Genomic DNA, 23,444 nt, shown 5'->3' with positions numbered 1-23,444 from the left:
ATTAATCACTTTATTTCTCTTCGAATAGTTTGAGTCTACACTCTGGTACCATACCAGTAGCACTCTGAAGGTGCAGTTGCAATAAAGTGGTATTCATAGTGCGGTTTCTTCTAGTTGTTAATGTTACTTATCGATCTTCATTTTGTGTTGTCATAGGCATACGACCTTTTCATGATCTTCTGTGAACGTTTCCAGTTTCCAATTACCGATTTCATAGATTGAAAAAATCACACTCCTAACGCTTGCGCTACAATGGATTGTGTTTGACTCGACACTAAACGACCAATAACCCTCCAAGCTACCGATTCACTAAATTATGTTGCTGAGACATAGCATTCACTGTTACAAAATATTGATCAAGTATCAATTGTTTTTAATCTCCTCATACCCACGGAATTCAGCACTTCGCTGTTCACTCCTAATCTAAAATGCGTAGTTTTTTACGTCACAAAAAAAAAAAAAAAAAAAAAAATTGCATATTCCCAACTTTGTAAATATTATAAATTTCCCTTTGAACTTCTTCTTTTTCAGTTTTTTTTAAAAAGTTGTCGTTTATATAGATGTTTCATACTGAACTCACAATATCCCCTACTATTTCGAGATGTTGTACTTTTAGAATAGTTAAATTTCGCGATCAATTAACTAAAAAAAAATGATTAAGTCATTTAGGTGAATATTTTTTATGTCATGTCAGATAATAAAGCTGTTCGTATGATTTAAAAAGAACATTTAAAATTATTTATTTGTTTTCGAAAACAATTTGTACATGACAGATTTTTTAAGGTTATTTTCACTAATTTGTTTCTTTACAATTGAAAAAAAAAAAAAAAACCAACAACAACTGAGATCTGAATTTTAAATGCATTTTTGCATAATAAAGTAAAAAAAGAAAATAAAGTGCACATGTTTTCATGATACATTTAAAACCAATGGAGGTGGAAAGCTCAAAACTTTCTTGCATATTCTTTAAAATATATACTTGCTTAGTATTCGTAGCATGCCATTAACTAACAGTAGTTAAGAAAGAGCATCTTAGAGTCGACCTTTGATGATTAATCGCAGGAATGCGGTTAATAGATAGGTACTAGCAAACAGAAAATGTATTTTGGATGCTTTTTCGCATATTCTTAAAATTATGTACTTGCGTAATATTAATCACATGCCATTAACTAACAGTAGTTAAGAAAGTGCATCTTAGAGTGCGACCGTTGACGATTAATCGCAGGAATAGGGTTAATAGATAAGTAAAATACTACCAAATTATGTCCTTGCGTAATATTAATCGCATGCCATTAACTAACAATAGTTAAGAAAGAACAACTTAGAGTGCGACCATTAACGATTAATCGCAGGAATGGTGTTAATAGATAAGTAAAATACTACCAAACAGAAAATGTATTTTGGATGCTTTTTCGCATATTCTTAAAAATATGTACTTGCGTAATATTAATCGCATGCCATTAACTAACAATAGTTAAGAAAGAACAACTTAGAGTACGACCATTAACGATTAATCGCAGGAATGGTGTTAATAGATAAGTAAAATACTACAAAGCAGAAAATGTATTTTGGATGCTTTTTCGCATATTCTTAAAAATATGTAATTGCGTAATATTAATCGCATGCCATTAACTAACAGTAGTTAAGAAAGAACAACTTAGAGTCGACCTTTGACGATTAATCGCAGGACTGGGGTTAATAGATAAGTAAAATACTACCAAACAGAAAATGTATTTTGGATGCTTTTTCGCATATTCTTAAAAATATGTACTTGCGTAATATTAATCGCATGCCATTAACTAACAATAGTTAAGAAAGAACAACTTAGAGTGCGACCATTAACGATTAATCGCAGGAATGGTGTTAATAGATAAGTAAAATACTACAAAACAGAAAATGTATTTTGGATGCTTTTTCGCATATTCTTAAAAATATGTACTTGCATAATATTAATCGCATGCCATTAACTAACAATAGTTAAGAAAGAACAACTTAGAGTGCGACCATTAACGATTAATCGCAGGAATGGTGTTAATAGATAAGTAAAATACTACAAAACAGAAAATGTATTTTGGATGCTTTTTCGCATATTCTTAAAAATATGTAATTGCGTAATATTAATCGCATGCCATTAACTAACAATAGTTAAGAAAGAACAACTTAGAGTGCGACCATTAACGATTAATCGCAGGAATGGTGTTAATAGATAAGTAAAATACTACAAAACAGAAAATGTATTTTGGATGCTTTTTCGCATATTCTTAAAAATATGTACTTGCGTAATATTAATCGCATGCCATTAACTAACAATAGTTAATAAAGAACAACTTAGAGTGCGACCATTAACGATTAATCGCAGGAATGGTGTTAATAGATAAGTAAAATACTACAAAACAGAAAATGTATTTTGGATGCTTTTTCGCATATTCTTAAAAATATGTACTTGCGTAATATTAATCGCATGCCATTAACTAACAATAGTTAAGAAAGAACAACTTAGAGTGCGACCATTAACGATTAATCGCAGGAATGGTGTTAATAGATAAGTAAAATACTACCAAACAGAAAATGTATTTTGGATGCTTTTTCGCATATTCTTAAAAATATGTACTTGCGTAATATTAATCGCATGCCATTAACTAACAATAGTTAAGAAAGAACAACTTAGAGTACGACCATTAACGATTAATCGCAGGAATGGTGTTAATAGATAAGTAAAATACTACAAAACAGAAAATGTATTTTGGATGCTTTTTCGCATATTCTTAAAAATATGTAATTGCGTAATATTAATCGCATGCCATTAACTAACAGTAGTTAAGAAAGAACAACTTAGAGTGCGACCATTAACGATTAATCGCAGGAATGGTGTTAATAGATAAGTAAAATACTACAAAACAGAAAATGTATTTTGGATGCTTTTTCGCATATTCTTAAAAATATGTAATTGCGTAATATTAATCGCATGCCATTAACTAACAGTAGTTAAGAAAGAACAACTTAGAGTCGACCTTTGACGATTAATCGCAGGACTGGGGTTAACACATAAGTACTACTAAACATAAAATTTGATATAGAAATAAAAATATAATCACAAACATGCACATCAAATTTCATGTATTTAAATCATTGCGTTTTTGAGTTATCGTGTTTACGTGCTTTTTGAAAGTACTGACCGACACACGGTAAACCCTTTGTTAGATTTCGTTCAGAATTTAGTACGAATCAATATTTTTGATGCTAAATCTAAATGCCAAATTTTATTTATCTAACTCTTTATGTTTTAATACTGTCTTGTTCATTTCTATTCGGAAAACCGAATAGACAGGCTTATGAATGGATTTTGTTCAAAATTTGATAAAGAAAACTACAAATCATTAATTAATTCCATATGCCAACTTTCATCCATCTAGTTAAAATTACTTTTTATTTATTGTATCTAGAGACAAATATACATTAAGCAAAAGTGCTTTTTCGGATTGAGGGAGCTCTTAAATGCAGAAATCAGTTAAAATCTCGAGATCATTTTTTTTAAGTTTATAATAATTTCTCTTGTAATACATCGTATACAAAGAAGTAATATTTTTCATTTAATACAATTGTTGTTTGGTGTGAGGTAGAATTAAAAATTGAAATGGAGTTTCTTTTACTGTCTATAATATGACTACTGGGAAAATTTTCGTATGACATAATATATGACATCTTATGAAATTATTCTTACTTAAGAAAGTCCTGTATTGTACCCCAAATTGTCGATATTTTATCTGAATCGAATTAACCTAGTAGTACAGTCTTGATTACGCATTCAAACTTAATATAGTTGAATTTTAAATAAGCACAAAGTTCATTTTATAAATAATAATAATTTAATAGTTCCGGAAATTAATTCATTAGTTGCTAATTAATTTTATTTAAATTTGGATTCGAAATTAAAAGCACCCAGTTTAAATTAGTGAAAAATTAATTACAAGATTTCATAATATTTATAATTATGAATTGTGAAATATATTTAAGATTGATAAAATAGAAACAAAAAAGTTTTTCAAAATGCATCTACTAAAAAGTAAAAAAATTTTATTTCATCAAAAATGCAGAAGTTTACAATATCATGCAAATGTGAGTAATTAAACTCATGTAACTAAAAACACTACTATAATGAAACAGAACAATATTAAATAATAAAAGAACGTAGAAAGTTCTAAATATCCATTAAAATTAAAATATATTGCAAAAGTGAATCAAATTTCAATTAACCTTAGGCTTATTTGTCATCGATATCATCTTATAATTTTTTTTTACCTCTATCATTTTGAAAAAGAACAAAAGGCTGTTTACTGTATTTTAATAACCTTATTAAAGCGTATTTTTAATAATTTTATTACTTTGATTAATTTCAGTGAATTTTGAATACCAATTTTTTGAATTAGTAAGCTTATTTGCATACTACAATTTTGGTTTACAAAAAATAGTTTATAATAAAAAAAATTTTAAATTAGAAAAATTAAATTTAATAATTTTAATTAATACTGCAATTTAAAGTAAATGAAAAATTGATTTTGAAAATTATTTTATATATTGTTTGCAATCATTTAGAAATTTACGAAATCTCTCCCAGTTATTCAAAAAGTATTGTGTTATAGGTATAAATTAATTCTGCAACTTCCTTATTTTCACCATTACAAAATATAATTAATCTTGATAATTAGGAAAAGGATGTCTACGAAAAAATTTAAACATTACCAAAAAACTCTAGATTAAAATATTGTATCCAATTTGATTCAGCACCAGAATTATGTTTAACCAGAACTGTTATGTTTTTGCTCCGGACTAACACCTGTCGATCTTTTTGTGTCTTTATTGGAACTATATTTTGAGGCGAAAAATTGTTCAAAAATATCTTTTCATTAAAAAGAACAGAAATCCATATAAACAAGAGCTATCAGTAATGTTATTTCATTTTTTTAAACCGACATTACAATAATTTTCCTCTATATAATATTGTTATGGGTCGATAAATCGAGGACCAAGCATGGTTAGGAACTAAACACTGGGGGTTCCGAGTTAGGCTGACTACCTAACAGAAACATATGCCTTGCACCCCAGGGCCCTCGGTCAAGAAAGAAGATATGGACACTGTAGGTCTCGGCTCACATGGGCTGTCGTGACACTCAGTTTAATTTATATATTTTTATTATAAATGCTCTTTGTTTCTGCGTAAGGAACAAATTAAACAAAACAAATTTTTATTATAAATGCTCTTTGTTAAGAGTAAGCTTAAATACCTTAGCATGCCGATTTACATATTGTATATTCTATTTTTATTAATTTATTTTTCTATTTTACAAAAAATACTAAATATGAATTGAGAAGTCATTTTTAATTTTTGATTTTAACAAAATAAATAAAAATGTTCTTTTTTTTTTTTTTTTTCCTTTAAGAGCAAATCAAATTTTTTCGATATCAGTTTCATACCAGAAATTATTATTTACTTCATTGCAAAAAATTACTGGTAATTCGAGACAACATTTACTTCCAAGTCGATAATAACTGAAAAAAAAAATATTCAGTTCTTTAACTTATTTTGTACAATTTATCCTCGCATGAACATATTTTTATTATTTATTTTTATCTCATTTTTATTTAAAAAAAACCTTTTTATTTACGAACCTCGTCCACTTCTAACGACCCCCTCCCCCTTCCCCCAATACACATTAAAATCGAAACCCAACTGTGGCGGTGACTAATACGGGTTTTCTCACCCAACTACTCCTTTTGGCGAGAATTTGGCTTCATTTACGAGCGATCTGCTGTCAATTTATGGCAACCCTTCCGCCAGCCCGCCGAGTGCATGACGTGGTTCCGCTGCAGCGACGACAATCCACACGTGGTTGCGTCCAACGAGCGGTCGGGAACGCGGTGACATCACGAATCCATCTGTTTGGCTGTCACAGCACAGAGGGATGCCGAGCGAAACGAAACGAGTGTCACTGAGATATTCATAAGGAAGGATTTTATCTCCCATTTTTGCCTCACGTTGATGGTGTATGTTACTTTTTGGGGAGGTATGTGAGTTATTTAGCACTGTTTTTGTTATTAAATTAATTCAAAGAACCGCATAACCTGATTAGAATATAAGCTTGTTTTCTCATACAGCGATTACTGAGTTATCAGCATTTAAAAATTCATGTAATCTTCCTATAATGGAATGGAAACAATTTTATTGTTTTGACAGTTCGTGTCATTGATAAGTTGTGTGAATTATTTTGCATCGTTTTTCTGCAAAATTTGTCATTAATTTCGATAATATATATATATATATATACATAATATTGCCTTTGAATATAATATTGCAGTTGGCATAAAATGAAATGAAAAAAATTCTTGCTATATTTCTGTGATAGGCATAGAAATATCTTGATTGTTTTGATATGTACGTTAATATTCAATGAAGGTATGTGAATACTTTGCATCATTTTTTTGCTAAATTAATCTGTAAATTTGATCGTAATGAATCATACATTATTCTTATGAATATAAGACTATCTAACATTTCGCTTACTTTTATCAGAAATGAAAATATCGTTCTCCCTTATCAGTTATAGAAATAACAAAAACGACTTTATTATTTTGATGATGTTTTTCATTGTTATCCGATTTTGCAACTTTTAATTAATTTTTCGGCTTAACCAATCATTAATTTTAGTTGTAATAATTTATTAATATCTCTTAGTATCATTATATTCTAGTATCTGTTACAATACAAAAAATCATTTTGTTTTGACATGCATCTCTGGTATGCAACAAACAAGTTATAAATATGTTTTCTCTTTTAATTTTATAATTTAATCTTGATGTTTGACATGTTCTGACAATGATTAATCATAATATCTGCCGTTACTCTTATCAACAATGATAACTTGTTTTCTTTTTCTTTTCTACTATTAAAATAGAATCCCGTTATCATTTTATTTAATAAGATCCACGTGTATTATCAGATTATTATAATGTTAATATTTTTTGACATTGACTTGTTCTAATTTAATTTCACCATCTTTAATGTTTAATGATATCTGATTTCTTCCTTTTATTTTTCTTTCTTAAGTTAGCCCTTAGCACCAAAGTTCTATTATTTTCAAAAATGAATTGAGAAAACATAACATAAAGATAAGCATCGGAATGTAACAAAAGCTGAAACAAGATATCGGAATGATTTGCAATCGTTCATAAACAGCTGACTAAAAGGTCATAGGTAAATATTAAATTAGCGGATTCATTGCCAATTTAAGACAGTAATATTATATTATTGAACTACGGGTTTCATATTTATTATTTTAGTTGAATTAATAAAAATATACCTCTATGTATATTGAGAATTTTATAGTAACTTTGGCAATTCCCATTCTATAATTGGAAGTGTTATAATTTTGTTATTATCAGGATTTAAGCTAAGCTATGATTTTTGAAACCAGTAGCGTTAATATAGGCTTGCTTGATCAATAATGCAGTGTAAAAATGCACGGAATAGTATTTTTTATTAAATAAAGGTGAAAACAGGACAATGAACTTATGATAGAACAACCCAACTGAATTCACCGAACTACTGAATACTTTCGAAGCTGGAATTTTTTAAATTTCTTTTTTATAGTAACCTAAGGGGGAAACGAAAAAGGATTTTTTTTTTTGTTGCTGATTTTGTTCCGATTTTTTTGGTTTTCATTTCGGTCTATTGTTGAAATGCACGTGTTTTTTTTTTTTTGTTGCTATTTATTGTGAAATCTAGCAAGGTTTCTCATATTTTTGACATTGACTTGTTCTACTTTAATTTCAACATATTTAATATTTTTTAACTAAATTTATTTCTTTTAATTTGTGTGGAAGAGGAAACTTTGTTTCTGTGTTTAGGCAAATCAAAGGTTTTTTTTTTCTTCCTAAATTTTAAATTTTTTTTCTACTCTAAGCAAAATTTTCTTAAATTTAAGAGTCCTCTGTCATAGTAATTTGGCAACCATCTGAATGGTAATTGGGAATTTGGGAGATTGAGGAGGGATGCAAAAAAGTTGCCTGTTTTTTCATTAAAGATTTAGAATTTTGCATATTGATGCCTTTTCAATATTGCTTTTTGTAAGTCAACATCTGTCAATCCGCGTCTTATATATGATTAATTTTAACGGATACTATCTTTTTTAAAAAAATGAATTTTTCTACTCTATTCTATAATTTCTTTTAATATAAAATTTCAGTAATGTACTTATATTTAAATTAATATGATAAAACATTTATAAATACTTTAATTTTTTTCTAATATTCTTAAAATATTTGATTCAAAAATAAGTATTTGAATTTACAATTTGAGAAGTATTTTTCGAGTAAATTAATTTTAATGTTTAAATAATATAATATATATCAATCTAACGTTACATTTTACAATTCCTTTTTTAACTGATATAAATATGTTGATCTAATTTTTTAAAATAATTTATGGCAACTTCTGTGTCATATTCATTTATAATTTTTGTTTTTATCAGTATTTTCTAAAATGCCGTACTTTATTCATAAAATACTTTAAAAATTTTACTTAGGTTACTGACGTTGTTAAATAATTTATTCTTTTCAACGTCAAAATTCCTATCGCTGTCTGCTTTACTAGTCCTTATTATATTTTCAAAATAATTAAAATTATCAGTAAATAGATGATTGTTGTTCAAATTAAACGAAAATCAGTATTGTGAATTTTTGAGATTAGTGCTGCGTCTTGGTCCCTGGATAAAATGACCCAGCTGGATAATTAGCTGGATAAAATGACCCAGACTCTACGGTCTTTGAGTGTACCATAATATATATTACAGAATTTTAATGTAATTTTCTGAAAATTTGGGTCATTTCGTTATTATAAGATGCATTATAAAAAGTGAAGGATATGTAGTTAATAAAAATATAATTTGTTATTTGGCAATCTGTTTAAAACGTTTGTCTTATTTTCTCTGCTATTTTATTAGCATTCGCAGTTGTTTTATAACACGTGCTATTTCGGAATAGGAGAAAAACGAGTTTATAATGAATCGCTTCCCGAGAAATCAGTATACATTTAAATCTGATGCAAATATAGATATTGTTTCAGAATTTTTGGCGGAAGAGCGATTATTTAGTAATATGTATACTTAGTTGTACATTAATAAATTTCGTAAAGGGTACAATCAAGTAAATATAGTAAAAAGGGGTGAAGGTTTAATCCTATAATTTTGGTTAAAGTGCGATTTTGTATACTTAATTTAAATTTTTTTTATCAGATTTTTATCATTTTTACGGCAAGAAAAGACATCTCTCTAAGAATGAAATTTAACTTTGAAAAGGTACAACATGAATACCTGCGAATATATTGAGAACAAATTTAGAGCACCGTTTAATACCATTATTTTGAAACTTTTGTTGTCATTATCTTTCACACTCCCATTAGAATAGCTAGAAATTTGAAGTTGTTGATTAGGTGTCGTATTTTATATCAAAGCGCGGCTCCGAATTATTTGACTCGTCTCCAATATAAATTGTATTATTTTTTTTAAAATTTATTCTTGTGACAGATTTTAAATCGATACTTTATTTGATTATGTCTTCCGCTTTGGGAATTTGTTACTTCCTTTATTTTTTAAGTTTTCCTCTATTGATTACTAAAAATGGTTTCACAGCGGTTATCAAACTCAAAACTTCAATACTCCGATGCATTAGTGAGACTAGAATGTGTGTTAATTACTTAATTATTCATTCTTTGAAATTCGATTCTCATTTTGGGCTACCCTAAGGGAAACTATTCGAAGCTGACAGCTTTGGGGACGGGACTTGATCTTGAGTCCCACAAGAATGGATAATTCCCATATGAACCTTATTTATTTTCAGAATTTAGTTATTAACCAGCTGGGATTGTCTTCCTGAAACTTTCTCGCATACTCTAATAATTCTCCCCCCACATAAAATTATGCATCTAAGGTATGGTCACGAATGTATTGCATGGCATTGGCGAACAGTAGTTATAAATCTTTGGTATGAATGTAGCATTTTTATGACTCTATCGAACGAATATGTATCGAGGACGTCTCTTTTCCCTACTTAATGAATGTAACTAAAATTTAACACTGAATTTACTATTGCAGTCACATATCGTTTCATTAAATCATTAGGTATACATGCATACAAATGTACAGACCAACAGACAGACTACTCTTCCACAGATTTGATAATATATGTGGAATTTATTCAAAATTTGATAATGATCCATATTTTAGATATAAATCAGTGTACCAAATTTTACCTATCTAGCTCATTATGTTTTCGAATTATTGTGTTCATTTGTACTTGACGAGCGAGATGGACTTCCTCGTGAATTTCGTTCAAAATTTTATAGAAATATAGAAATGTGGTTTTATGTCCACATATCAAATTTCATCTGTCTTTGAGTCATATTCCCAGACAGACAGATTGATTGATTGACAGACATAATACCAAAAATGTGTTTATAGAACTCTGAAATTTGGATATTGGTTAATGACATTTGCAATTTTATGACAATTGCAATATTTTCTCCATACTTCGGAAGCAATATAACAAAAAGAAAATCGCTCATTGTATTGTATTGTCATATCAGCCAACGATGTGCTTCGTGCACGGTGTTGGGGTGGAGTGCCGTATAAAATGTATTGTCATATCGAACATAAAACATGAATAAGTAAATAAGTACATGCAGTGTATATGTAAATGTAATAAATATATGCAATTTGTATATGTAATAAATATATGCAATCTTATGAAAAAGGAAGGAAACTTTCCTCATATTTATTCGCTTAGTTTTGAATTTTAAATGTGATTTATGACTTTAAATCAAGTGATTGACAAAGTATATCAAAAATTAATAGAATAAAAAAAAATGGAGAAACAAAATATTTTTTAATCAATGTCGTCAATTTTTAATTATTTCCTTATTTATGGTTCAGAAAAAGTTTATATAATGACTGACAATATGCTGAAGTGATATGATTTTCTGAAATTTAATTCTGCATGTATTGCTGCGCGTATAAAGTTTTGTGGGTCCAAGCCGATTATCAAATCCAAAATCAGGGTTGTCTCAAGTAATTCATTGAACTATTTATTTTGCCATACTCAATTAGGTTGCCACAAATCGCCTCGGAAAATTTACCAAAGGAATTGTGAGAGACAGTTTATTAAAAAAAAAAAAAGATTGAAGTGTTTTTATGCAGAATAAAAATTAGAAATTATAAAATTAAGTATTATTAGATACTTTTAAATATTGACAAATTAATTTTTAAATAATTTTTTATTATGATCTGTTTAATTATATGTAAAAAAAGGACAATCAAAACATTTTTATTCAAAATCAAAATTATTTTAGCTCACCTGGGTGCTCTTGAATTCGAAGATAATAATTCGGGGGGAGGGGAGAGGATTAAGAAAAAAGATGAATAAAATAAAGTTCAGAAAATCCAATAACAGAATTTTTTATAGTTAAAAAGGTTTTATTAAACTGATAAAAGGATTATAATGCATTAATATTTTGGTTTTTGACTTTCGTTTTATTATATTACCTTAAAGCTGGCTTATTTATAAAATATTTATTATTGATTATTATATATAATAAATGGAAGTTTTTTTATAGTAAATCTTCTTAATTATACTAAAATCTAGAGAAAAAAATCAGGAGCGAAAATTTTAAAAGAAATCTAATTTAGCTTTTCCTAATCCTCTTATCAAAATATTAATTATTGCAATCCCTTAAATACAAAGGATAATCCGGTTAGAAAATTTAAAAATGAGCTATTTACTGAATAATGATTATTTAATATAAAATGAATACTCAGTTCAGAATTAAAATTAATAATTATTAGTAAAAAGAAAATTGGTAAAGCTACGAAAATTTTTAAATCTAAAAATGAAATTTGAGATTGCTTCAACTAATCCAGGGCATCTGCTTACTTTGTTTAGGATGACCCGACGTTACCTAACTGACCTCATTTGTCTTGCTATTGTTAAACAGTTGCATTCTGGGAATGTATTCTCCGCTTTAATCCATTAAGCGGCGGAACTGGCTATTGCATTTTTCAAGCTCATTTAAAAGCAGATATTTCTTGTTTATATGTAAAACATCTGTGGATATGATTTTAAAGTAGATTAAATGTAAAATACAGGTTCTTGCAATTCTTTTCGATTTTGAGATTACATAGATAAATGAAGTGTTTTTCAAACTATTGTGAAAAATCTTTCGAAACCGCTTGTTGCCAAACATATCAACCTGTTTCGTAAAATTAAAGACATTAAAATAAAGTTAGTTTTTTTCCTGGTTGATGTATTTAAAATTCAAGCAATGTTTTACGATTTTTTTTTATTTTTGAAACCTTACTGCAATAAGAATAATTGTATTTCTCAAATATCGTCTGCCAGTGATTCATAACAATTGTTCATTCTAAATATCTTTTATCTCTCTATTTTTTTAAAAATCTTTTATCTATCTTTTAAGTGCAATAAAAAACAAATGAAAAAAACTCTGGTGCATATTATTGCAGTTAATATTAATATAGTTTCAGATATAATATAAAAATTTCAATTTTTAATAACAGCAGTATATTTTTTTAATAATTCCTGGTTCGAATAGACATGAAAAAAATGTCTGCCAACTCATTCTTCTTATTTCTTGAAGGCGTTGAAACACTTAAAAAAAAGCTATTAAAATCTTGTATTTTTATCTGTAGCGTTATGCAAACAATTTATTTATGTATGCAAAACGTTTTCCGCCCCTTTTATCGAAGTCTGCTGTTTCTTTAAAGTATTTCCGCGCGCCAGTTCAAAATTGTAATATTTCTTTATCATAAAGAAGATGCGGCAGTCCAAATTCACTTTTTTTCCAGTTTCTTGAATTGCTTCTGTGAAAATATTTGATAAAAATTTCCAAGAGATATAATGTAAGAGAGAGCCATATGTCGATTTGAAATTCAATTCTGGGATCATTTTTACATTCTGTCTTGGAAAAAAAATATTTTTTCCGAATTCTTTTTCGAAGAGGGGAGTTGAGTTACATGTCTATATTTCTCATCCTAAAAATTTGTTTTAGCTATTAGGAACAATGTACAATAATGTGTTTGTAATTTTAAATCCATGATAGTTAAATTTAAATATAGTTATAAAAATTATAATTATTTATATTATTATTTAAATATAGTTAAATAAATATATAAAAAATGACATTTAAGTGTTGCTTATTTAATTATTCAGACAATCATAGTTATAAATATGTAGAAACTTTTAAAATATCACCACAAATCAGAAAAAATGAAATGTTTTTAGATATGGTTCATTTCAGTACAATTTTTTAGATTCTATGCCATTTGATTGATTTATTTTTATTTTTGTATGTAATTTAATAGTGTCAGTATTTTTTATATACATGAGAGTTTTATTGTTTTATAAAACGTACTGAAGCTTACATGTTTGGTGTTAAGGTGATATTATGACAGGATATTGTAGTGTAGTTATTACAAGGGATTGTATTTCCGGAATAATTAAAGCAGATTATATTTCAAATTAAAATGAAGCCGACATATTTTTTATTCCAAAACAAGAAACTGGTGTTGTCAATTTTAAAAGGACAAACTTGCGAAAACAAAGATAATAATATAAAGATATAGTTACTACAATATCACTGATTCGAATACAAAAATTTTCTAACTAATCTTATACTCACGTTAATCTGTTATTATAAAAAATGTTCTACTTCCTAATTTAGACATTGTTATTTCAATAAATAAAGATGTTAAGGAATAAAGAATAAAGGAAGCGATTTTTTTTTCTAGTAAATTAATTTGTAAAATTGCAATTGCACCTTTCTGAGCATCAAATTCTATGAAAATATAAAGTATCTTACATTATTCCTAATTTATAATTTTTTTAAAAAAATGTTCCCTCTTTTTGTTTTTAATTTCGTATGCCTTTATCTTGCTTTTTTTCCGTTTTTGTTTTTTCTTGCAAATTGCGTGTATATAAAAATGTAATTTTCATTTTCATTTTACTTTGTGTTAGAATTTTGAAATTTTATACTCCAAAAGCAAAGGTAGAATTTTTTTTGTTTTGACATCAGTTAAAAAGCAGCATCTGATTAGAAAGTTTATTAAAATCATTTATACTATTCAATGATTATTATAATAATGATTAATAAAAGCATTAAAAACTAAAAAGGTTTTTTTTTGTGTGTGTCTAAAAACGTTTTTGTTAATGTATACAAAAAAAAAAAAACTTTTAAAATTAAATCTTAAAAGTAGAAGATGTAAATAATAATAAAGGAAATTAAGTACATGAAATATCTTTAAAAATTCCAAGCTTTTTATAAATATTAATTTTAAATGTGATTATATATAAATTCCAATTTGCTTAAACTATTTCGTTCAAAATCTCATTTTTTAATAATTTCCTTGTACAATTCGGTTGTAACGGCAACCAAAAAGCGCCATGAAAAATTTTTGCCAAATTATAAAAGTATACTCAAGTGCATTATTATTTATCATGAAAAATTTTGAACTTGCGAATCACATGCTATATAATTTGACGATTAAAATAGCCAAATTGGCGAATATTTTTCTTGGCGCTTTTTGGTCGTCGCTGCAACCGATAAATACCATTTCCTTTGAACGTGCTTATTTTTGATATTTTATGTTATCATCTAGTTCATAAATAAATGCTATCTCAATTTTTTATACTATTTTAAAAACGTGGTTCATAATTATTCTTAAATACTTATTTGTTCAATAGAAACATCTATACAGAGTAAAGAATTCACATATCAGTATTTTCATTCTCATTAACTTCCCTAATATACTTGGTAATAAGGAAAATTCTTCGCTAAGAATTCAATTAAGATTATTGAAATCGGTGCTCGTCAGTTTGATTTGTCTTTCGGCTATTTCTCTTTAACTCCTCAGCATATTAAAAATGCTTTGAAATACTGCATTCATTAAGTTAAATTCTTCGGATCGAAAACTGCATTCCTCACGATGCTATAGAAGTCAATGAATTAAGTGACGAAGCGGGAATGGTTTGTCATTTCAGATTCTAATTCCTTTTGGAAACCTGTTTGATCGATATTCATTTCGCAATATTCCATCGCTTGAACACCTGTTGCTATGCATCTGCCGAGACAATATGCTTTGGAAACGTGTTTATTTTGTCGATGGATTCGCTGAGTGTTGGAAGCTATTTTGGCAATGCTAAATGTATGAGTAGATTTGCGTTTGTGGATGTTTTGCTAAGAGTTGTAACTGAAATTTCTAGTCCGTTCATTGAATAAAATAATATACAAACATGCAGGTTTTTATATAAACAGATGTGTATTATCTTGTTTTATAGATTGCTCTCCGAATGTCATATTGTAATGATTGTTGAAAAATTATCAGTTGTTTTTATTTTCTCGTTCAAAACGCCAGCCACCTTTCGATGATCAGCTGGTTCGTCAGGAATATAAGTTGTGTTTAAATTAATTCCCTTATACTCCCTCAATGATACACATTGAAACCGTGATATTTTAATTGCTGTATATATGTTCAATTTATGAATTTGTGAATGAAATCGCCTAAAGAAGTCAAAATCTCATGGCATAATACCATACTTAAAACTAAAGTGGTAATTCTTTTTTAAATTGGCCATCGGCTTTGGCGGTACTGTAACTTCACTTTTTTGTTCGTCGTATAATCTGCTCAAATAATAATCTTTCTTAGTTAGCTTTCATTAATTGAACGAAATCAAATTATTAAAAGTGAATATGTTTTAAATATTTGACGAAACAATGAAAACGATTTGAATTTCAATGCAACTATAAAAAAAAACTATAGCAGTAAAAATTATTAAATTAAAAAAAATGCTGATATTCAGAAATTTTCTTGTCAACAAATAAATTGCATTACTTCTAAAAATGATTCTTGTATAATTAACTGCTGTTGAAGTAATTTTTGTGCAATAGTTTCGGTTATTATGGAAGACAATGTCAAGATCATGACTGATTTTTAATTAACTATAATTAAAATACGATTAATTTTTGCATATATATATATATATATATATATATATATATATATATATAATTAATTTTATTTCGTGTATCTAGGAAACGGCTCTAATGATTTGGATCAAATTTTATATTTAAATAAGGTTTATAGTTGCCTTTCCTGAGGGAAAAAAAACACACCGTGATTTCGCACACACAATATTTTTTTAATAACTAACTATTAGAGCTTTTTTTTATGTGCTTTCATGCTGATAATGTCATATTGCGCCATCTCGGACCCGATTTCAACATGGTAAGTGCAAGTTCAAAAATATAAGAAATGATACATAAACTGTAAAATGAATACTGTAATTTAGCAGTTTGTTTCAAGTAACATGTTAAACTAAGCGCATTCATGATTTTTTATTTATTTAAATCATCAAATGTAGGTAAGGATGAAAAATATTCACTTGTAATCAATATGTGATTTGTATCTGAATATTTTCTTCGACAAAACACGATTTTATACAGAAAAAAAACTGCTTTTCGAGCGAAGTTCGGTCTTTCAGATATTTATTCCATGTGCACATTTACAACTTATTTATTCTATGTGCACATTTACAAGTATATTTTTGCTGTATTTACTATATTACACACATGCACTTGAACTATCCTTTATTATTAGTACTTATAGAGATAGAGAAACAGAAAATGTTACGATTATTAAAAAAATTCGACTTCAAGATTTTGACGAATTTTCATATTTTACAGTTCCAGAGTCCGAAAGAAAGTTATTTTTTTAAACTACGCATGTGTACCAGTAAAAAATATGCCTGAAGTCAGATAGATGATTAAAATTGGGATGTGATCCTTTCATCAAAAATTGTACATTTCCACCATATTTTAGACAAAGTCATGGTGTAGAAGAAATGTATATGCTTATTCATTTACATGTAACCTTTATAATTCAAAAATGCGAAATGTTGAATTGAATAAATTTAGCATTTAATTTATGATCTGAATTGTTGGATGGATTAAATTTAACATGTAATTTATCATCTGAATTGCAAATCTGTATTAAAATTTGGTCTAAATCTATGAAAAGGTTCATCATCAATATATTTGAGTTTCTGTAAACATAATAAATAAAAAACGCGACGTCAAAATGTTTTATCAAAATTGTAGATAGTGAAATTTGATAGTGGTGTGTTCAATGGTCTATGTGCTCTGTAGAATATTTTAACCGATTTTTGTATAATTCGTGCCACATCATGCATTTTACAATTTACAGATACAATTCCAGCCTTTTCCATTAATATGTTAAAAATCTTCTCTCATTATTTTAGTAAATAAAATGATTTAACGATCCATAATTTATTCGACAAATTGCCATTTACTAGAGAACTTTAGTTTTTCATTTGGAATCCGAATCTATTGAACGAAACTCGCCAGATCGCAGATTCACTCTAATGGAATGGCTGATATTCATCAAGCACAACTGCATTAAACCAGCTAAGATGCTTTCATTTCTGAATAGATTGAGTGCCTTTATATCCTTTAGTGCTTTGGATCACTTAGATTGACTCCGTAGCGAACAAAAATCTTCCGGAATCGGGGAATGAATACGAAGGATGTTTTCTCGCATTTCTTTCTGGTGTTTGTCAGCTCGATGGAAACCAAAACCAGTTTGAAGAAATGCGATTACCTATTCACTTATACGATTTTATTACATTAATTACGCATTACACTAATGTGATTACTTATGCGGTTTTATTTATTCACTCTACTTTTATTTCATTAAATTAATCAGTGATAAAGTACTTGATCAAGTATCAGCGTTTGAATAATTTTAATTTATTTGATAAAACCTCTATATTAGATTTGGTATCTGTTTTTCAGCGAAAAATTTCAGTCACTGGCAATTAGCACTGAACTTCCCATTTATATCTCGACATCACTTTCTAACTGTATAAAATGTGATATAAAACTAAAAATATACACATATTAATAAATGCTCCTAAATACTATTACAAAATCTTAATGGGTTTCATTAACAATATGGTATCCACCTGTCTAAACGAGATTTTCTACTTTCTTGTGTAAGATGTATAGAAAAAGTATAGTGATCGTCAAAAAAATTCGAAATCAAGATTTTGAAGAAATCTACACATTCTTACAATTCCTTAAGTTCGAAAAACACATTTTTAGAAAATGTCCTTCTGTCTGTCTGTCCAAGAAAAAGGTAACTCGGAAACGCTTTGAGATACAGATGAAATTCGGAATACTTGCTTAAAATTGAATCTGTAGAGCTCTGTCAAATTTTGAGCAAAATCGGTTAAGAAGAAGTCTGTCTGTCCGGATGTTCGAATATAAGTTCATATAACTACAAAACGGAGAGAGCTAGATAGATAAGATTCGGTACACAGATTTAACATCTATAATGTAGAAACTTGCCAAAGTGTGAGACAAAAACCAACAATGGGTTGATTGTCTATCTGCCTGCACTTTTAGAAACATGTTAATGCAATAATTCAAAAACGCCATGACTTTGGTTTAGGATTTTGTAACTACAAGAGCAGTTTTGTGTCAAAATTTTGTTTCAATAGTTGGACATAAACCCCACCTAAAACACAAATTTTATTTTCGGATACCATTAACCTCATACTAGGGATTAATCGCCAAAAAAATCGCCAAGGATCACATAGATTCATAAAAAATGCTAGATTCCTGCCAAAAGTGATATTTCATAAATATGGTACACCAGTGCCATGCAAGGCGTTCACTGGGATAACACCTGTATTAGAAAGCGTGCGAGGATATTTCGGGGGGTGGGCACTCCTGCTGGTTTTGTTTGACACCTGTAGGACTGGTTCAGATCATTTTAGTTATAATTCGGTCTGATAGTTTTCGCGGGACACTAACATGGAGTTACCGGACCGCAGTAGTGTTAAAACACGGTAAACAAATTGTGTGCAGACGATTCTAAACGTATCAACATCGGTGGAGACCGCATGTTAAGCGGAGAGGAAGGCAATATCGGCGTAACGCGTATTGTATTAATCGATTTGATTTGCTTAACACAATAAGTGCTTAAGCTTGATTGTGTAATCGATTAAAATAATTGCTATGAGTATCTTTTGCTATGAGTTTATTTCGTATTAGAAACATTTTATTAACACTAGATTTACCGAACTTATCGTTTAGTCACTTCGACTTCACGATAAGCTATGAACACTTTTTATATTTTTGTTCGTGACTTGTATCGACTTTTTATATATTTAACAAAACTTACCCGTATCAAAATTCGTCTTCTTTTAAACTTTCTAATTTTGATGATCTGTGTAGAAACACTGTCTCTACCAATTCTGCTCCTGTCTATGGACCAATTTGACGATGAAAAAGTAAGAAATAAGCATTAATCCAGAAAATCGGTTTTATTCATTCATTATGCATTTGGGTTGGAAGATTGTGAGGCAGGGAAAGAGACGAGAGCTGTCAAAACGCGAATTGCTGTTTTAGGCCCAGTAAGATGTCTTAACGGTTCCAGTTTCAGTCTGTGCATTCAAGAAGAAAGTACTTCTGCAATTTGCCTCATCGTCGACATTTTACTAATACATATCATCAAAAGAAAACAACAACTCCAATTTCACATTAAAAAACTTTTTGCAGAAAATGCATAAGCAAAATTACATATAACTGTTAAATATGCAAGGAATAAATGTAATCTTGTATAATGTTAAATATTATAAATCTTCTGTGCACATTTATATGATAATTTCAAATATACGAATACAAAATGCCGTAATAAATATGTCAATTTTTAGTTGCTTTTTTAAGGAATATGTAAGATTTTGTTTATGAGTTAAATTACCCTGCATCGGTACAGATAAAAAATGAAGATAAATGAGTGTTAACTGTAGGTTTATTAAGTGGGTGAAGGCTATTTTAGTGGTTTTCTAAGGTAACTGATCAAGTTGAACTCTTTTATTATGGTTGATAAATGGAAATTTTATTTGATTAAAATAATTCTCAATCATTAACACTAGAACTTTCCGGACCAGTTAAAATGTCTGATGTATCTCTGATGGAATCCATGCTAATGTCGCTCTTTGGTAGTTCTGGTATTAATAATTATAACTCTCTTGCTTCAGACAAAGTAGAAATTACGTCCTTATGGTTCTATATAATTTAACAATTGGTTTCATTTCAAAACTATGTCACAAGAATTACAAATAAATAATTATTTGACTTTTGTTGTTATATCCGCAGATCCCCGTCCCATATAGGGAAGAGTAGATGCAACAACTTATTAGTTACAATTTCCACTGGTCATTAATCTGTGAGGCTTTTAAAACATCTTAAAGATAGCTTTCATCCACTGTCCTATTATGTGATCTTATGTGTGATAATAGAATTTATTGATAATGGAAGATAGCTTTTATCTACTGTCCTATTATATGATTCTATGCGTGATGATGGGAGTTTTTGGTAATGGATGAAAGCGAGAACAACTATCCCAGTTTTTCAAAGAAAGAAATAAACTCATCGTTGAAAAACGTAAAAAGAAAACGAAGTTTTCACTTCATAAAATCTATAGTTTAAGAAGACATTGGAGAATTAGTTTAACTCGCAATATAAGGGTCAAAACTAAACCAAAATTAGAAAATTGTTAGCAAAACCAGCATTTTAAATATTTTTACATTTCATATCTACTGCAACTGTTTTATTGTTTTGAAAAACTTTTGAATAAATGTTGTATATTAGTGTTAGAATCTCGGTCCAGTTCTCAAAACTTCATTCTATCGAATATATATATATCTGCCTAGTTCCCATTAAATATGTTATCGAGGTTCAAATAACTTCCAACTAATGTGACTTAGATGTCTGAAAATAACATTGCCCTACAAGCTAGCATTCTTGTCCGCTAACTGTGGTTCAAAATTATAAGGCACATCACCAAATAGTTCATGAGTTACATCAAAATTGGACGGCAGTACACAACTAAATTAAATGGGATTCTGGAATTGAAACATCGTTAATATGTCGCCAGATTCTACCAAATATCCTCCGTGTTTAGATATCAAATGTTTGGAGAGAGAGCAGCAGTTTTGGCATCTCAGCCGTAATGCCACAATAAATTAAAACGGAGTATTTTAGGAAAGTGGATATAGATTTCTGTTTTGATGTCAGTAGATTGTAAGTTTGTTTTGATGGAGTTGTTAAAAAATTAGATATTTTTCTTATTTGCAAAACATCTGATGACCTGTATTATATATATTCATACTGCTGTGACGTGGAAATTTATAGCTTATAGTTCCATCGAAATATTGACTTTATCATGTGATCCTATATTTCGAAATTTTTATTTCATTATATAATTCTTGTACAACCATACAAATTATTATCGCTAGAATAAGAGTTTTTAACTTTTGAAAATTCCAACTATTTGCAGTTTTTTTTAAAAGTTAAATGTGTTGGTTTTTGAAAAAAAGATGCGATAATAATGTTTGAACTTTGCAATAGAAACTGTTATTAGTATGTTTGTTCTGAAACATAAGAACATGTAAATAGTAATTATTATATAAGAATTCGATATTTTGTGGTGAAACAATAGAGGAAAATGAAAATGGCAAATTCAAGCAAATTTGTTATATGCATTATCAGACGTGCCTAGTGATAAGGATAACGCATATGGAATGAAGGATGCTGGAGATTTTTTTACTTTTAAAAAATAGAAGTATCGAAGATATTTCTTTCTTTAACAAAATATATAGTCTTTTGCTGAAGGCGTTCAGATGGCATAATGATCAGTGTTAAATTTTAACATCTCTAATAGTATGCCGAAATGCAATCGCAGCTACATTTTCATTCCTGTAACACAATTGATTGTATCGGGATTCTGATGGGGGGTTTTTTTACATGTAGGGACGTAGAATTGCATTAATACGAATGTATTATTACGTAAAAAAACGTAGGGAATAAACATGTATTTTACATTAAGATATCTGAGAGTATAAAAAAAATATTGTTTGTAATTTAGAAAAAAATTAAACATATGCTTATGAATGCCACTTGTTCTATTTAAGTTCTTTAAACAAGTTTGTTTTCAGTTTTGGTTTTTATTGCCAAATATGAATTCGAAATTTGAAACTGAAGATTTTTTTAAATAGAAATTTCGAAAAATTCAAGCCCTAAAAAAAGCTGCTAAATATTTCCAAATCCTATACGAGATAATGCAGAATAAAGCAAAAAAAGTGGGAAAACTTCTTGAATTTTGATGAAATAACATCACTATAGCCACTAACGTCTCTATTTTCTACAACTAGCTTTTATGTCTCTTGTGGTTGATGTAGGAACCATAAATTTATCAATTTTTCAGTTAGTAATCTCATTTCCCTGTAAGTTCAACTCAAAGTCACCATTTGTTTAAGTATTCTTTTCCCCTCTATCCAGTTATTACATCACCAAAAAATTGAATATAGTCATGTAGGATTCGACACCAATGTGATTCTCTCTGGAGAACCCTGGATGGTCTGTCGTCTCTTTCTTTTTATCTTCTTTCTTTTTTTTCCCCTTTCCATCTTGTGCTCGTCCAACTGGTTAGATAACTTAGTGTTATAGGCACCGGGGGCACAGGATGGCGTTATGTTATGTAGGAACCATACATGCATTGAGAAAATTCATCATGGTATACATATATTGTACAATATTCTATATTAAACAATCACAATATTGCATAATATAGTTGAGTATTGAATAATATAATATAGTACAATATTGTGCAGCAGATTGTGGTATGTGAGGTATATCACATAATCATACCTAGTATCAACATACCTCTTCATTTCTTCGATTCTATAATTAAGGAGAAAAGAGGTAAACTAACGAGATGAAAATAAGAATCCGTCTAGAAGGCAAGAAAATATGGATTCCTATCTCACAGAAAAAGTTATTGGACTCGTTGAACTCTGTGCGGTGTTGTAATATCTATTTAGATTCTTTTTTAAGAAAGTAGCCCTCTTTCATTGGTGAAATTTTAAGCTAGTTCACAAACTGTCAAATGACTGTATTAGCAATGCTGTTCATATTTTCTTCAGATATCGTTTATCGTCTTACTCCTTGATTTACGAATTTGCTTAAGCTCCTAATTACTAATAGTATATATTATATATGCAGGGTGTCCCACAATGTATGCAGCGTGTAATATTTACAGATGCGGATAGAACACGTGAAGACAAGTATTTTGATGTATAACTCGTGGGGTCCCCTAATATGGCGTCATAGTCTAATTACCCACATGTTATACATAAAAATACTCGTCTTAATGTGTTCTATCCGAATTTGTAAATATTAGACACTGCATCCCTTGTGGGACATCCTGCAGTTGTGTGGCCGAAGAAAAGACAATTTTGAT

The 23,444-nt window shown here is 28.8% G+C and overlaps 1 protein-coding gene across 3 annotated transcripts in view; it reads left to right on the top strand.

Annotated features, from left to right (window-relative positions):
- Positions 1–5,897: 5,897 nt before the first annotated feature.
- LOC129972712 (LHFPL tetraspan subfamily member 2 protein-like) overlaps positions 5,898–23,444 on the top strand; it is a 159,734-nt gene continuing 142,187 nt past the window's right edge. For all 3 annotated transcript variants that reach the window (XM_056086947.1, XM_056086946.1, XM_056086945.1), the window contains exon 1: positions 5,898–6,062. The gene's annotated coding sequence lies outside the window, so the exon portion shown is untranslated. The remainder of the gene's footprint in view (positions 6,063–23,444) is intronic.

The sequence above is a fragment of the Argiope bruennichi genome, chromosome 6, assembly GCF_947563725.1.
Source record: "Argiope bruennichi chromosome 6, qqArgBrue1.1, whole genome shotgun sequence".
NCBI lineage: Eukaryota > Metazoa > Arthropoda > Arachnida > Araneae > Araneidae > Argiope > Argiope bruennichi.
Note: the sequence above shows the minus strand (reverse complement) of the source record. Positions and strands in the feature narration are given on the sequence as shown.